This window comes from Elephas maximus, chromosome 13 (assembly GCF_024166365.1).
Source record: "Elephas maximus indicus isolate mEleMax1 chromosome 13, mEleMax1 primary haplotype, whole genome shotgun sequence".
Lineage (NCBI taxonomy): Eukaryota > Metazoa > Chordata > Mammalia > Proboscidea > Elephantidae > Elephas > Elephas maximus.
Genome location: NC_064831.1, coordinates 100710014 through 100725587, shown reverse-complemented (window position 1 = coordinate 100725587; position 15574 = coordinate 100710014). Strand labels below are relative to the sequence as shown.

General features: G+C 48.2%; 9 non-coding genes across 9 annotated transcripts; all 9 read right to left on the bottom strand.

The window, feature by feature from the left end:
* Nucleotides 1-650: 650 nt before the first annotated feature.
* Nucleotides 651-731, bottom strand: LOC126057615 (small nucleolar RNA SNORD115). Its single transcript, XR_007512690.1, has one exon. It is a non-coding gene; the product is annotated as a small nucleolar RNA SNORD115 (small nucleolar RNA).
* Nucleotides 732-2351: 1620 nt separating this feature from the next.
* LOC126057741 (small nucleolar RNA SNORD115) lies at nucleotides 2352-2429 on the bottom strand. Its single transcript, XR_007512814.1, has one exon. It is a non-coding gene; the product is annotated as a small nucleolar RNA SNORD115 (small nucleolar RNA).
* Nucleotides 2430-4033: 1604 nt separating this feature from the next.
* On the bottom strand, nucleotides 4034-4114 carry LOC126057614 (small nucleolar RNA SNORD115). The gene has a single exon (XR_007512689.1). It is a non-coding gene; the product is annotated as a small nucleolar RNA SNORD115 (small nucleolar RNA).
* Nucleotides 4115-5734: 1620 nt separating this feature from the next.
* Nucleotides 5735-5812, bottom strand: LOC126057738 (small nucleolar RNA SNORD115). Its single transcript, XR_007512812.1, has one exon. It is a non-coding gene; the product is annotated as a small nucleolar RNA SNORD115 (small nucleolar RNA).
* A 1604-nt stretch (nucleotides 5813-7416) lies between these two features.
* Nucleotides 7417-7497, bottom strand: LOC126057613 (small nucleolar RNA SNORD115). Its single transcript, XR_007512688.1, has one exon. It is a non-coding gene; the product is annotated as a small nucleolar RNA SNORD115 (small nucleolar RNA).
* Nucleotides 7498-9117: 1620 nt separating this feature from the next.
* LOC126057737 (small nucleolar RNA SNORD115) lies at nucleotides 9118-9195 on the bottom strand. The gene has a single exon (XR_007512811.1). It is a non-coding gene; the product is annotated as a small nucleolar RNA SNORD115 (small nucleolar RNA).
* A 1604-nt stretch (nucleotides 9196-10799) lies between these two features.
* On the bottom strand, nucleotides 10800-10880 carry LOC126057612 (small nucleolar RNA SNORD115). The gene has a single exon (XR_007512687.1). It is a non-coding gene; the product is annotated as a small nucleolar RNA SNORD115 (small nucleolar RNA).
* A 1620-nt stretch (nucleotides 10881-12500) lies between these two features.
* Nucleotides 12501-12578, bottom strand: LOC126057736 (small nucleolar RNA SNORD115). The gene has a single exon (XR_007512810.1). It is a non-coding gene; the product is annotated as a small nucleolar RNA SNORD115 (small nucleolar RNA).
* Nucleotides 12579-14182: 1604 nt separating this feature from the next.
* On the bottom strand, nucleotides 14183-14263 carry LOC126057611 (small nucleolar RNA SNORD115). Its single transcript, XR_007512686.1, has one exon. It is a non-coding gene; the product is annotated as a small nucleolar RNA SNORD115 (small nucleolar RNA).
* Nucleotides 14264-15574: the final 1311 nt, after the last annotated feature.

Sequence of the window (15574 nt, the reverse complement as noted above, 5' to 3'; positions counted from 1 at the left end):
AGCTACAGTGAGGTATCAGACTACTCGATTGTTCACCCAGTGCCAGGATTTGTGGGAAAGATACCCTGCAGATCCTAATCGTCCAGTCGCAACTGACACAGGCTTTCAACTATGGCAAGTATGTCCGGTTTCTCCAGTAGAGCTCCTAGCCATTCCCAAGCGGAAAATATATGAGAAAAGCACATTTGTCTCGCTGTGCATTCTCTCAATTCCGTAGACATACCAGGCTGGGCACCGGATGATCAAAAATTCCTCAAGTGGAAATTCTTCCAGGTTCCTGTGCTTCCTAACTATCCACCCATGCATATCACCGCCACTTATTCAATCGGTCAGGTCAAGCTAAAAGCAGGGCACGCGTCTCAGCTTCTCCACAAAACCCGACTGCCTTTTGGGCTCCGTTTTCACTTGTCCAAGTATCAGCAGGGACAAGGTAAAACTGCCATCATTCACTCACCTTGTGTTCTTCCTGTGGTGAATCTCTTGGGAGTAGGTCTTTCTAAGTCAGAGAAAAAGAGGAAAGGAGCCAAGGAATCAGCTTGACAAAAATCGGTCAGTGAGGAGTTTTCGATCACGTGCTGGACGTAAAAGGAATCAAAACGGGCTCCATTCTAAAGGAGATCATTAAGATTGGGGAAAAGCAGTTTCCCTCTGGGCCTCAGCGTGATCCTATTGAGCGTGATTTTAATGTCATCATTTCTCTTCCAGAGAAGTGGAGGTGTCATCATTGACCCGAGACATATCAATCCCCAGGAAAAATCACCTGAGTCCTCAAGTTCCTTACCACAGACATCTTCCATCCAGCCCGGAATCATGCAGGATGAGAATGTTCGCACATCCTCTTCCAGGTTCCTGGGGAGTAGCTTGACCCTCATGAAAGCGGGAAAACAGGCCTGGACCTTGCAATCCTTTTAGGAAGGACAAAGAAGTAAGCCAGACATCGCACGAGAGACATCCATGGTCTAACAGCTAAGGTTTTTCCCACATGTGCTCAAAAATATGGACAACATCAAGACACGCACTTCTAACCCGTTAGGGAGACTGCTCACCCTTGACAGAAAGGCAGACATGTGCCAGATCAGGACATGGCATAGAGGTCTCAGACCGTAGTAAAAGAAACTCAGGAGGTCCCAGGCAAGGAGAGGCTTTTCATTTTGATCAGGCCTGGCCCATGTAACAAGGAAGCCAAATCTGTGTCCACAGGCACTGTCCCGTGCACGAGCACTCTCAGGAAATTACACCCAAGGGTTCCCCAAACTGGGGATCTTCAAACGAGCTGTGGGACACTCAGAAGAGTGCTTACTCCAAGAATTTGCCCCAAACTTCTCCTACGAATTTCCGGAGTTTGATTTCACCCTTGTGCCATGCAGAGACACAGACCCGGCCACCTCTTTCCCAAAGAACGGTAACACAGGGAACATATCTCCTCCTGCTTATCAACCATCAGAAGATCTCTTGGCACAAACAGAGCAGGAGTCTTATGGAAACTCTACGGGATTCCAATGAACTGTGTAGGAACAGTGATCTTTGCACTCGTGCAAGGCAGCATTTACACCTGCATTCACTGTCTACAGCTCCAAGGAAACATGACTTCCTGTGGCATGAACCTGAAACTGCTCACGACCCTCGTGTCCTCCTCACACATGGCATAGACCCTGACTTTAGATTTTCTACGCGGGTATCTGTGCAGCTACCTTCACTTGAAAGCTGGAGCCAGCTATCAGACTACGGAATCTCTCATCCAATTTCAAGATTCCTGGGAAAAGTGCCCTGCAGATCCTAAGAAGCCAGCTGAAACTGACAAACGCTTTCAATATGGCAAGTTGACCAGTCTCCCGTAGAGCTCTGAGCCATTCACCTCCCATAAATATCTTGGGAAAATACATTCTTCTCGTTGTGCATTTCTCCCAATTCCCTAGGACGTATCGGACTTGGACCCCGGCTATCGGAGACGACTCAAGCGCACATTTTTCAGGATCCTCAGATTCCTAAGTATCCATCCACGCACATCACTGCCACTTAGTCAACCAGGCAAGGTCAAGCAAACACCAGGGGACATGCCTCAGCTTTGTCAACAACCTCTACTGCCTTTTGGGCTGCATCCTCACTTGCCCAAGTGTCAGATGGGGCCAGGGAAAATCACGGTGATTCCCTCACCTTGTGACCTCGCCACGGTGAGTTTCATGGAAGCAGGTCTTTCTAAATGACACAAAAAGAGGAAAAGAGCCAAGGAATCAGCCTGGCAAAAATCAGCCACCCAGGTGTTTTGGGTCACTTGGTGCAGGTGAAAGGAATGAAAATGGGGGTCTGCTCTAAAGAAGATCTATAAGGCCGGGGCAAAGGAGTGTCTCGCAGGGCCTCAGCATAAACCCACTGAGCACGATTTTTAGGTCATCATCTCTCTTCGAGACAGGTTATGTCATCATTGACCCGAGCCATATCTCTCCCCAGGAAAAATTCCCTGAGACCTGAAGATGCTTACCACAAATGTCTTCCTTCCACCGAGGAATGACACTAGGTGAGAGAATTCACACATCGTCTTCCAGTTTCCAGGGGAGTTGGCTTGACCCCCATGAAAGCAGGACAACAGACATCGACCTCACTATCCCTTGGAAAAGGGCAAATCAGTAAGACAAAGATCACAGGAGAGAAGCTCACTTCCCTATGGCTATGCTTTCTCCCAGATAGTCGCAAACATATGCACAAAATCAAGACACCCCTTTACAACCCACTGGGGAGACTGCTGACCCTTCACACAAAGTGAGACTCGTGCCTGGATGTAGTACAAATTCTCAGGAGCACGCAGGCAAAAGGAGCCTTTGCAATTGATTAACCCTGACTGATGTGTTGAAGGCAGCCAAATATGCGTCCAGGGGCACCGTCCAACGTGTTGGACTCTCGGGATACGGCACCCAAGAGTCCCCAGTAACTGGGGATCTTCAAATCAGCTGGAAGGACATTTGGGAATGAGTTCCTTTCCAAGAATTGTGCCAACACTTCTAGAAATTTCCACAGTCCTTCAACACTTTGATTTCACCACTGAGCCATGTAGAGACACAATCCAATCTACCTCAGGCCCGAATAATCCCTATAGAGGGAGAACATCTCCTCCTGTATATCAACCACCACAGGATCCTGTGGGGCATACAGAAAAGCAGTTCTACAGAATCTCTATGAGATTCCAAAGAACTGTCAAGAAAATGATCTTTCCGCATGTGGAAGGCAGCAGTTATGCCTGCATTTCCTGACTAGAGTGTTAGCCGATCGTGACTTCCTGTGGCACGTACCTGAAACTAGTCATGACGCGCGCATCGCGTTTACCAAATGCCATCGAACCTGACCTTAGTGTTTTGACTCAGATATTTGTGCTGCTACCTTTTCTTGATAGCTACAGTGAGGTATCAGACTACTCGATTGTTCACCCAGTGCCAGGATTTGTGGGAAAGATACCCTGCAGATCCTAATCGTCCAGTCGCAACTGACACAGGCTTTCGACTATGGCAAGTATGTCCGGTTTCTCCAGTAGAGCTCCTAGCCATTCCCAAGCGGAAAATATATGAGAAAAGCACATTTGTCTCGCTGTGCATTCTCTCAATTCCGTAGACATACCAGGCTGGGCACCGGATGATCAAAAATTCCTCAAGTGGAAATTCTTCCAGGTTCCTGTGCTTCCTAACTATCCACCCGTGCATATCACCGCCACTTATTCAATCGGTCAGGTCAAGCTAAAAGCAGGGCACGCGTCTCAGCTTCTCCACAAAACCCGACTGCCTTTTGGGCTCCGTTTTCACTTGTCCAAGTATCAGCAGGGACAAGGTAAAACTGCCATCATTCACTCACCTTGTGTTCTTCCTGTGGTGAATCTCTTGGGAGTAGGTCTTTCTAAGTCAGAGAAAAAGAGGAAAGGAGCCAAGGAATCAGCTTGACAAAAATCGGTCAGTGAGGAGTTTTCGATCACGTGCTGGACGTAAAAGGAATCAAAACGGGCTCCATTCTAAAGGAGATCATTAAGATTGGGGAAAAGCAGTTTCCCTCTGGGCCTCAGCGTGATCCTATTGAGCGTGATTTTAATGTCATCATTTCTCTTCCAGAGAAGTGGAGGTGTCATCATTGACCCGAGACATATCAATCCCCAGGAAAAATCACCTGAGTCCTCAAGTTCCTTACCACAGACATCTTCCATCCAGCCCGGAATCATGCAGGATGAGAATGTTCGCACATCCTCTTCCAGGTTCCTGGGGAGTAGCTTGACCCTCATGAAAGCGGGAAAACAGGCCTGGACCTTGCAATCCTTTTAGGAAGGACAAAGAAGTAAGCCAGACATCGCACGAGAGACATCCATGGTCTAACAGCTAAGGTTTTTCCCACATGTGCTCAAAAATATGGACAACATCAAGACACGCACTTCTAACCCGTTAGGGAGACTGCTCGCCCTTGACAGAAAGGCAGACATGTGCCAGATCAGGACATGGCATAGAGGTCTCAGACCGTAGTAAAAGAAACTCAGGAGGTCCCAGGCAAGGAGAGGCTTTTCATTTTGATCAGGCCTGGCCCATGTAACAAGGAAGCCAAATCTGTGTCCACAGGCACTGTCCCGTGCACGAGCACTCTCAGGAAATTACACCCAAGGGTTCCCCAAACTGGGGATCTTCAAACGAGCTGTGGGACACTCAGAAGAGTGCTTACTCCAAGAATTTGCCCCAAACTTCTCCTACGAATTTCCGGAGTTTGATTTCACCCTTGTGCCATGCAGAGACACAGACCCGGCCACCTCTTTCCCAAAGAACGGTAACACAGGGAACATATCTCCTCCTGCTTATCAACCATCAGAAGATCTCTTGGCACAAACAGAGCAGGAGTCTTATGGAAACTCTACGGGATTCCAATGAACTGTGTAGGAACAGTGATCTTTGCACTCGTGCAAGGCAGCATTTACACCTGCATTCACTGTCTACAGCTCCAAGGAAACATGACTTCCTGTGGCATGAACCTGAAACTGCTCACGACCCTCGTGTCCTCCTCACACATGGCATAGACCCTGACTTTAGATTTTCTACGCGGGTATCTGTGCAGCTACCTTCACTTGAAAGCTGGAGCCAGCTATCAGACTACGGAATCTCTCATCCAATTTCAAGATTCCTGGGAAAAGTGCCCTGCAGATCCTAAGAAGCCAGCTGAAACTGACAAACGCTTTCAATATGGCAAGTTGACCAGTCTCCCGTAGAGCTCTGAGCCATTCACCTCCCATAAATATCTTGGGAAAATACATTCTTCTCGTTGTGCATTTCTCCCAATTCCCTAGGACGTATCGGACTTGGACCCCGGCTATCGGAGACGACTCAAGCGCACATTTTTCAGGATCCTCAGATTCCTAAGTATCCATCCACGCACATCACTGCCACTTAGTCAACCAGGCAAGGTCAAGCAAACACCAGGGGACATGCCTCAGCTTTGTCAACAACCTCTACTGCCTTTTGGGCTGCATCCTCACTTGCCCAAGTGTCAGATGGGGCCAGGGAAAATCACGGTGATTCCCTCACCTTGTGACCTCGCCACGGTGAGTTTCATGGAAGCAGGTCTTTCTAAATGACACAAAAAGAGGAAAAGAGCCAAGGAATCAGCCTGGCAAAAATCAGCCACCCAGGTGTTTTGGGTCACTTGGTGCAGGTGAAAGGAATGAAAATGGGGGTCTGCTCTAAAGAAGATCTATAAGGCCGGGGCAAAGGAGTGTCTCGCAGGGCCTCAGCATAAACCCACTGAGCACGATTTTTAGGTCATCATCTCTCTTCGAGACAGGTTATGTCATCATTGACCCGAGCCATATCTCTCCCCAGGAAAAATCCCCTGAGACCTGAAGATGCTTACCACAAATGGCTTCCTTCCACCGAGGAATGACACTGGGTGAGAGAATTCACACATCGTCTTCCAGTTTCCAGGGGAGTTGGCTTGACCCCCATGAAAGCAGGACAACAGACATCGACCTCACTATCCCTTGGAAAAGGGCAAATCAGTAAGACAAAGATCACAGGAGAGAAGCTCACTTCCCTATGGCTATGCTTTCTCCCAGATAGTCGCAAACATATGCACAAAATCAAGACACCCCTTTACAACCCACTGGGGAGACTGCTGACCCTTCACACAAAGTGAGACTCGTGCCTGGATGTAGTACAAATTCTCAGGAGCACGCAGGCAAAAGGAGCCTTTGCAATTGATTAACCCTGACTGATGTGTTGAAGGCAGCCAAATATGCGTCCAGGGGCACCGTCCAACGTGTTGGACTCTCGGGATACGGCACCCAAGAGTCCCCAGTAACTGGGGATCTTCAAATCAGCTGGAAGGACATTTGGGAATGAGTTCCTTTCCAAGAATTGTGCCAACACTTCTAGAAATTTCCACAGTCCTTCAACACTTTGATTTCACCACTGAGCCATGTAGAGACACAATCCAATCTACCTCAGGCCCGAATAATCCCTATAGAGGGAGAACATCTCCTCCTGTATATCAACCACCACAGGATCCTGTGGGGCATACAGAAAAGCAGTTCTACAGAATCTCTATGAGATTCCAAAGAACTGTCAAGAAAATGATCTTTCCGCATGTGGAAGGCAGCAGTTATGCCTGCATTTCCTGACTAGAGTGTTAGCCGATCGTGACTTCCTGTGGCACGTACCTGAAACTAGTCATGACGCGCGCATCGCGTTTACCAAATGCCATCGAACCTGACCTTAGTGTTTTGACTCAGATATTTGTGCTGCTACCTTTTCTCGATAGCTACAGTGAGGTATCAGACTACTCGATTGTTCACCCAGTGCCAGGATTTGTGGGAAAGATACCCTGCAGATCCTAATCGTCCAGTCGCAACTGACACAGGCTTTCAACTATGGCAAGTATGTCCGGTTTCTCCAGTAGAGCTCCTAGCCATTCCCAAGCGGAAAATATATGAGAAAAGCACATTTGTCTCGCTGTGCATTCTCTCAATTCCGTAGACATACCAGGCTGGGCACCGGATGATCAAAAATTCCTCAAGTGGAAATTCTTCCAGGTTCCTGTGCTTCCTAACTATCCACCCATGCATATCACCGCCACTTATTCAATCGGTCAGGTCAAGCTAAAAGCAGGGCACGCGTCTCAGCTTCTCCACAAAACCCGACTGCCTTTTGGGCTCCGTTTTCACTTGTCCAAGTATCAGCAGGGACAAGGTAAAACTGCCATCATTCACTCACCTTGTGTTCTTCCTGTGGTGAATCTCTTGGGAGTAGGTCTTTCTAAGTCAGAGAAAAAGAGGAAAGGAGCCAAGGAATCAGCTTGACAAAAATCGGTCAGTGAGGAGTTTTCGATCACGTGCTGGACGGAAAAGGAATCAAAACGGGCTCCATTCTAAAGGAGATCATTAAGATTGGGGAAAAGCAGTTTCCCTCTGGGCCTCAGCGTGATCCTATTGAGCGTGATTTTAATGTCATCATTTCTCTTCCAGAGAAGTGGAGGTGTCATCATTGACCCGAGACATATCAATCCCCAGGAAAAATCACCTGAGTCCTCAAGTTCCTTACCACAGACATCTTCCATCCAGCCCGGAATCATGCAGGATGAGAATGTCCGCACATCCTCTTCCAGGTTCCTGGGGAGTAGCTTGACCCTCATGAAAGCGGGAAAACAGGCCTGGACCTTGCAATCCTTTTAGGAAGGACAAAGAAGTAAGCCAGACATCGCACGAGAGACATCCATGGTCTAACAGCTAAGGTTTTTCCCACATGTGCTCAAAAATATGGACAACATCAAGACACGCACTTCTAACCCGTTAGGGAGACTGCTCACCCTTGACAGAAAGGCAGACATGTGCCAGATCAGGACATGGCATAGAGGTCTCAGACCGTAGTAAAAGAAACTCAGGAGGTCCCAGGCAAGGAGAGGCTTTTCATTTTGATCAGGCCTGGCCCATGTAACAAGGAAGCCAAATCTGTGTCCACAGGCACTGTCCCGTGCACGAGCACTCTCAGGAAATTACACCCAAGGGTTCCCCAAACTGGGGATCTTCAAACGAGCTGTGGGACACTCAGAAGAGTGCTTACTCCAAGAATTTGCCCCAAACTTCTCCTACGAATTTCCGGAGTTTGATTTCACCCTTGTGCCATGCAGAGACACAGACCCGGCCACCTCTTTCCCAAAGAACGGTAACACAGGGAACATATCTCCTCCTGCTTATCAACCATCAGAAGATCTCTTGGCACAAACAGAGCAGGAGTCTTATGGAAACTCTACGGGATTCCAATGAACTGTGTAGGAACAGTGATCTTTGCACTCGTGCAAGGCAGCATTTACACCTGCATTCACTGTCTACAGCTCCAAGGAAACATGACTTCCTGTGGCATGAACCTGAAACTGCTCACGACCCTCGTGTCCTCCTCACACATGGCATAGACCCTGACTTTAGATTTTCTACGCGGGTATCTGTGCAGCTACCTTCACTTGAAAGCTGGAGCCAGCTATCAGACTACGGAATCTCTCATCCAATTTCAAGATTCCTGGGAAAAGTGCCCTGCAGATCCTAAGAAGCCAGCTGAAACTGACAAACGCTTTCAATATGGCAAGTTGACCAGTCTCCCGTAGAGCTCTGAGCCATTCACCTCCCATAAATATCTTGGGAAAATACATTCTTCTCGTTGTGCATTTCTCCCAATTCCCTAGGACGTATCGGACTTGGACCCCGGCTATCGGAGACGACTCAAGCGCACATTTTTCAGGATCCTCAGATTCCTAAGTATCCATCCACGCACATCACTGCCACTTAGTCAACCAGGCAAGGTCAAGCAAACACCAGGGGACATGCCTCAGCTTTGTCAACAACCTCTACTGCCTTTTGGGCTGCATCCTCACTTGCCCAAGTGTCAGATGGGGCCAGGGAAAATCACGGTGATTCCCTCACCTTGTGACCTCGCCACGGTGAGTTTCATGGAAGCAGGTCTTTCTAAATGACACAAAAAGAGGAAAAGAGCCAAGGAATCAGCCTGGCAAAAATCAGCCACCCAGGTGTTTTGGGTCACTTGGTGCAGGTGAAAGGAATGAAAATGGGGGTCTGCTCTAAAGAAGATCTATAAGGCCGGGGCAAAGGAGTGTCTCGCAGGGCCTCAGCATAAACCCACTGAGCACGATTTTTAGGTCATCATCTCTCTTCGAGACAGGTTATGTCATCATTGACCCGAGCCATATCTCTCCCCAGGAAAAATCCCCTGAGACCTGAAGATGCTTACCACAAATGGCTTCCTTCCACCGAGGAATGACACTGGGTGAGAGAATTCACACATCGTCTTCCAGTTTCCAGGAGAGTTGGCTTGACCCCCATGAAAGCAGGACAACAGACATCGACCTCACTATCCCTTGGAAAAGGGCAAATCAGTAAGACAAAGATCACAGGAGAGAAGCTCACTTCCCTATGGCTATGCTTTCTCCCAGATAGTCGCAAACATATGCACAAAATCAAGACACCCATTTACAACCCACTGGGGAGACTGCTGACCCTTGACACAAGGTGAGACTCGTGCCTGGATGTAGTACAAATTCTCAGGAGCACGCAGGCAAAAGGAGCCTTTGCAATTGATTAACCCTGACTGATGTGTTGAAGGCAGCCAAATATGCGTCCAGGGGCACCGTCCAACGTGTTGGACTCTCGGGATACGGCACCCAAGAGTCCCCAGTAACTGGGGATCTTCAAATCAGCTGGAAGGACATTTGGGAATGAGTTCCTTTCCAAGAATTGTGCCAACACTTCTAGAAATTTCCACAGTCCTTCAACACTTTGATTTCACCACTGAGCCATGTAGAGACACAATCCAATCTACCTCAGGCCCGAATAATCCCTATAGAGGGAGAACATCTCCTCCTGTATATCAACCACCACAGGATCCTGTGGGGCATACAGAAAAGCAGTTCTACAGAATCTCTATGAGATTCCAAAGAACTGTCAAGAAAATGATCTTTCCGCATGTGGAAGGCAGCAGTTATGCCTGCATTTCCTGACTAGAGTGTTAGCCGATCGTGACTTCCTGTGGCACGTACCTGAAACTAGTCATGACGCGCGCATCGCGTTTACCAAATGCCATCGAACCTGACCTTAGTGTTTTGACTCAGATATTTGTGCTGCTACCTTTTCTCGATAGCTACAGTGAGGTATCAGACTACTCGATTGTTCACCCAGTGCCAGGATTTGTGGGAAAGATACCCTGCAGATCCTAATCGTCCAGTCGCAACTGACACAGGCTTTCGACTATGGCAAGTATGTCCGGTTTCTCCAGTAGAGCTCCTAGCCATTCCCAAGCGGAAAATATATGAGAAAAGCACATTTGTCTCGCTGTGCATTCTCTCAATTCCGTAGACATACCAGGCTGGGCACCGGATGATCAAAAATTCCTCAAGTGGAAATTCTTCCAGGTTCCTGTGCTTCCTAACTATCCACCCGTGCATATCACCGCCGCTTATTCAATCGGTCAGGTCAAGCTAAAAGCAGGGCACGCGTCTCAGCTTCTCCACAAAACCCGACTGCCTTTTGGGCTCCGTTTTCACTTGTCCAAGTATCAGCAGGGACAAGGTAAAACTGCCATCATTCACTCACCTTGTGTTCTTCCTGTGGTGAATCTCTTGGGAGTAGGTCTTTCTAAGTCAGAGAAAAAGAGGAAAGGAGCCAAGGAATCAGCTTGACAAAAATCGGTCAGTGAGGAGTTTTCGATCACGTGCTGGACGTAAAAGGAATCAAAACGGGCTCCATTCTAAAGGAGATCATTAAGATTGGGGAAAAGCAGTTTCCCTCTGGGCCTCAGCGTGATCCTATTGAGCGTGATTTTAATGTCATCATTTCTCTTCCAGAGAAGTGGAGGTGTCATCATTGACCCGAGACATATCAATCCCCAGGAAAAATCACCTGAGTCCTCAAGTTCCTTACCACAGACATCTTCCATCCAGCCCGGAATCATGCAGGATGAGAATGTTCGCACATCCTCTTCCAGGTTCCTGGGGAGTAGCTTGACCCTCATGAAAGCGGGAAAACAGGCCTGGACCTTGCAATCCTTTTAGGAAGGACAAAGAAGTAAGCCAGACATCGCACGAGAGACATCCATGGTCTAACAGCTAAGGTTTTTCCCACATGTGCTCAAAAATATGGACAACATCAAGACACGCACTTCTAACCCGTTAGGGAGACTGCTCACCCTTGACAGAAAGGCAGACATGTGCCAGATCAGGACATGGCATAGAGGTCTCAGACCGTAGTAAAAGAAACTCAGGAGGTCCCAGGCAAGGAGAGGCTTTTCATTTTGATCAGGCCTGGCCCATGTAACAAGGAAGCCAAATCTGTGTCCACAGGCACTGTCCCGTGCACGAGCACTCTCAGGAAATTACACCCAAGGGTTCCCCAAACTGGGGATCTTCAAACGAGCTGTGGGACACTCAGAAGAGTGCTTACTCCAAGAATTTGCCCCAAACTTCTCCTACGAATTTCCGGAGTTTGATTTCACCCTTGTGCCATGCAGAGACACAGACCCGGCCACCTCTTTCCCAAAGAACGGTAACACAGGGAACATATCTCCTCCTGCTTATCAACCATCGGAAGATCTCTTGGCACAAACAGAGCAGGAGTCTTATGGAAACTCTACGGGATTCCAATGAACTGTGTAGGAACAGTGATCTTTGCACTCGTGCAAGGCAGCATTTACACCTGCATTCACTGTCTACAGCTCCAAGGAAACATGACTTCCTGTGGCATGAACCTGAAACTGCTCACGACCCTCGTGTCCTCCTCACACATGGCATAGACCCTGACTTTAGATTTTCTACGCGGGTATCTGTGCAGCTACCTTCACTTGAAAGCTGGAGCCAGCTATCAGACTACGGAATCTCTCATCCAATTTCAAGATTCCTGGGAAAAGTGCCCTGCAGATCCTAAGAAGCCAGCTGAAACTGACAAACGCTTTCAATATGGCAAGTTGACCAGTCTCCCGTAGAGCTCTGAGCCATTCACCTCCCATAAATATCTTGGGAAAATACATTCTTCTCGTTGTGCATTTCTCCCAATTCCCTAGGACGTATCGGACTTGGACCCCGGCTATCGGAGACGACTCAAGCGCACATTTTTCAGGATCCTCAGATTCCTAAGTATCCATCCACGCACATCACTGCCACTTAGTCAACCAGGCAAGGTCAAGCAAACACCAGGGGACATGCCTCAGCTTTGTCAACAACCTCTACTGCCTTTTGGGCTGCATCCTCACTTGCCCAAGTGTCAGATGGGGCCAGGGAAAATCACGGTGATTCCCTCACCTTGTGACCTCGCCACGGTGAGTTTCATGGAAGCAGGTCTTTCTAAATGACACAAAAAGAGGAAAAGAGCCAAGGAATCAGCCTGGCAAAAATCAGCCACCCAGGTGTTTTGGGTCACTTGGTGCAGGTGAAAGGAATGAAAATGGGGGTCTGCTCTAAAGAAGATCTATAAGGCCGGGGCAAAGGAGTGTCTCGCAGGGCCTCAGCATAAACCCACTGAGCACGATTTTTAGGTCATCATCTCTCTTCGAGACAGGTTATGTCATCATTGACCCGAGCCATATCTCTCCCCAGGAAAAATCCCCTGAGACCTGAAGATGCTTACCACAAATGGCTTCCTTCCACCGAGGAATGACACTGGGTGAGAGAATTCACACATCGTCTTCCAGTTTCCAGGGGAGTTGGCTTGACCCCCATGAAAGCAGGACAACAGACATCGACCTCACTATCCCTTGGAAAAGGGCAAATCAGTAAGACAAAGATCACAGGAGAGAAGCTCACTTCCCTATGGCTATGCTTTCTCCCAGATAGTCGCAAACATATGCACAAAATCAAGACACCCCTTTACAACCCACTGGGGAGACTGCTGACCCTTCACACAAAGTGAGACTCGTGCCTGGATGTAGTACAAATTCTCAGGAGCACGCAGGCAAAAGGAGCCTTTGCAATTGATTAACCCTGACTGATGTGTTGAAGGCAGCCAAATATGCGTCCAGGGGCACCGTCCAACGTGTTGGACTCTCGGGATACGGCACCCAAGAGTCCCCAGTAACTGGGGATCTTCAAATCAGCTGGAAGGACATTTGGGAATGAGTTCCTTTCCAAGAATTGTGCCAACACTTCTAGAAATTTCCACAGTCCTTCAACACTTTGATTTCACCACTGAGCCATGTAGAGACACAATCCAATCTACCTCAGGCCCGAATAATCCCTATAGAGGGAGAACATCTCCTCCTGTATATCAACCACCACAGGATCCTGTGGGGCATACAGAAAAGCAGTTCTACAGAATCTCTATGAGATTCCAAAGAACTGTCAAGAAAATGATCTTTCCGCATGTGGAAGGCAGCAGTTATGCCTGCATTTCCTGACTAGAGTGTTAGCCGATCGTGACTTCCTGTGGCACGTACCTGAAACTAGTCATGACGCGCGCATCGCGTTTACCAAATGCCATCGAACCTGACCTTAGTGTTTTGACTCAGATATTTGTGCTGCTACCTTTTCTCGATAGCTACAGTGAGGTATCAGACTACTCGATTGTTCACCCAGTGCCAGGATTTGTGGGAAAGATACCCTGCAGATCCTAATCGTCCAGTCGCAACTGACACAGGCTTTCAACTATGGCAAGTATGTCCGGTTTCTCCAGTAGAGCTCCTAGCCATTCCCAAGCGGAAAATATATGAGAAAAGCACATTTGTCTCGCTGTGCATTCTCTCAATTCCGTAGACATACCAGGCTGGGCACCGGATGATCAAAAATTCCTCAAGTGGAAATTCTTCCAGGTTCCTGTGCTTCCTAACTATCCACCCATGCATATCACCGCCACTTATTCAATCGGTCAGGTCAAGCTAAAAGCAGGGCACGCGTCTCAGCTTCTCCACAAAACCCGACTGCCTTTTGGGCTCCGTTTTCACTTGTCCAAGTATCAGCAGGGACAAGGTAAAACTGCCATCATTCACTCACCTTGTGTTCTTCCTGTGGTGAATCTCTTGGGAGTAGGTCTTTCTAAGTCAGAGAAAAAGAGGAAAGGAGCCAAGGAATCAGCTTGACAAAAATCGGTCAGTGAGGAGTTTTCGATCACGTGCTGGACGGAAAAGGAATCAAAACGGGCTCCATTCTAAAGGAGATCATTAAGATTGGGGAAAAGCAGTTTCCCTCTGGGCCTCAGCGTGATCCTATTGAGCGTGATTTTAATGTCATCATTTCTCTTCCAGAGAAGTGGAGGTGTCATCATTGACCCGAGACATATCAATCCCCAGGAAAAATCACCTGAGTCCTCAAGTTCCTTACCACAGACATCTTCCATCCAGCCCGGAATCATGCAGGATGAGAATGTTCGCACATCCTCTTCCAGGTTCCTGGGGAGTAGCTTGACCCTCATGAAAGCGGGAAAACAGGCCTGGACCTTGCAATCCTTTTAGGAAGGACAAAGAAGTAAGCCAGACATCGCACGAGAGACATCCATGGTCTAACAGCTAAGGTTTTTCCCACATGTGCTCAAAAATATGGACAACATCAAGACACGCACTTCTAACCCGTTAGGGAGACTGCTCACCCTTGACAGAAAGGCAGACATGTGCCAGATCAGGACATGGCATAGAGGTCTCAGACCGTAGTAAAAGAAACTCAGGAGGTCCCAGGCAAGGAGAGGCTTTTCATTTTGATCAGGCCTGGCCCATGTAACAAGGAAGCCAAATCTGTGTCCACAGGCACTGTCCCGTGCACGAGCACTCTCAGGAAATTACACCCAAGGGTTCCCCAAACTGGGGATCTTCAAACGAGCTGTGGGACACTCAGAAGAGTGCTTACTCCAAGAATTTGCCCCAAACTTCTCCTACGAATTTCCGGAGTTTGATTTCACCCTTGTGCCATGCAGAGACACAGACCCGGCCACCTCTTTCCCAAAGAACGGTAACACAGGGAACATATCTCCTCCTGCTTATCAACCATCAGAAGATCTCTTGGCACAAACAGAGCAGGAGTCTTATGGAAACTCTACGGGATTCCAATGAACTGTGTAGGAACAGTGATCTTTGCACTCGTGCAAGGCAGCATTTACACCTGCATTCACTGTCTACAGCTCCAAGGAAACATGACTTCCTGTGGCATGAACCTGAAACTGCTCACGACCCTCGTGTCCTCCTCACACATGGCATAGACCCTGACTTTAGATTTTCTACGCGGGTATCTGTGCAGCTACCTTCACTTGAAAGCTGGAGCCAGCTATCAGACTACGGAATCTCTCATCCAATTTCAAGATTCCTGGGAAAAGTGCCCTGCAGATCCTAAGAAGCCAGCTGAAACTGACAAACGCTTTCAATATGGCAAGTTGACCAGTCTCCCGTAGAGCTCTGAGCCATTCACCTCCCATAAATATCTTGGGAAAATACATTCTTCTCGTTGTGCATTTCTCCCAATTCCCTAGGACGTATCGGACTTGGACCCCGGCTATCGGAGACGACTCAAGCGCACATTTTTCAGGATCCTCAGATTCCTAAGTATCCATCCACGCACATCACTGCCACTTAGTCAACCAGGCAAGGTCAAGCAA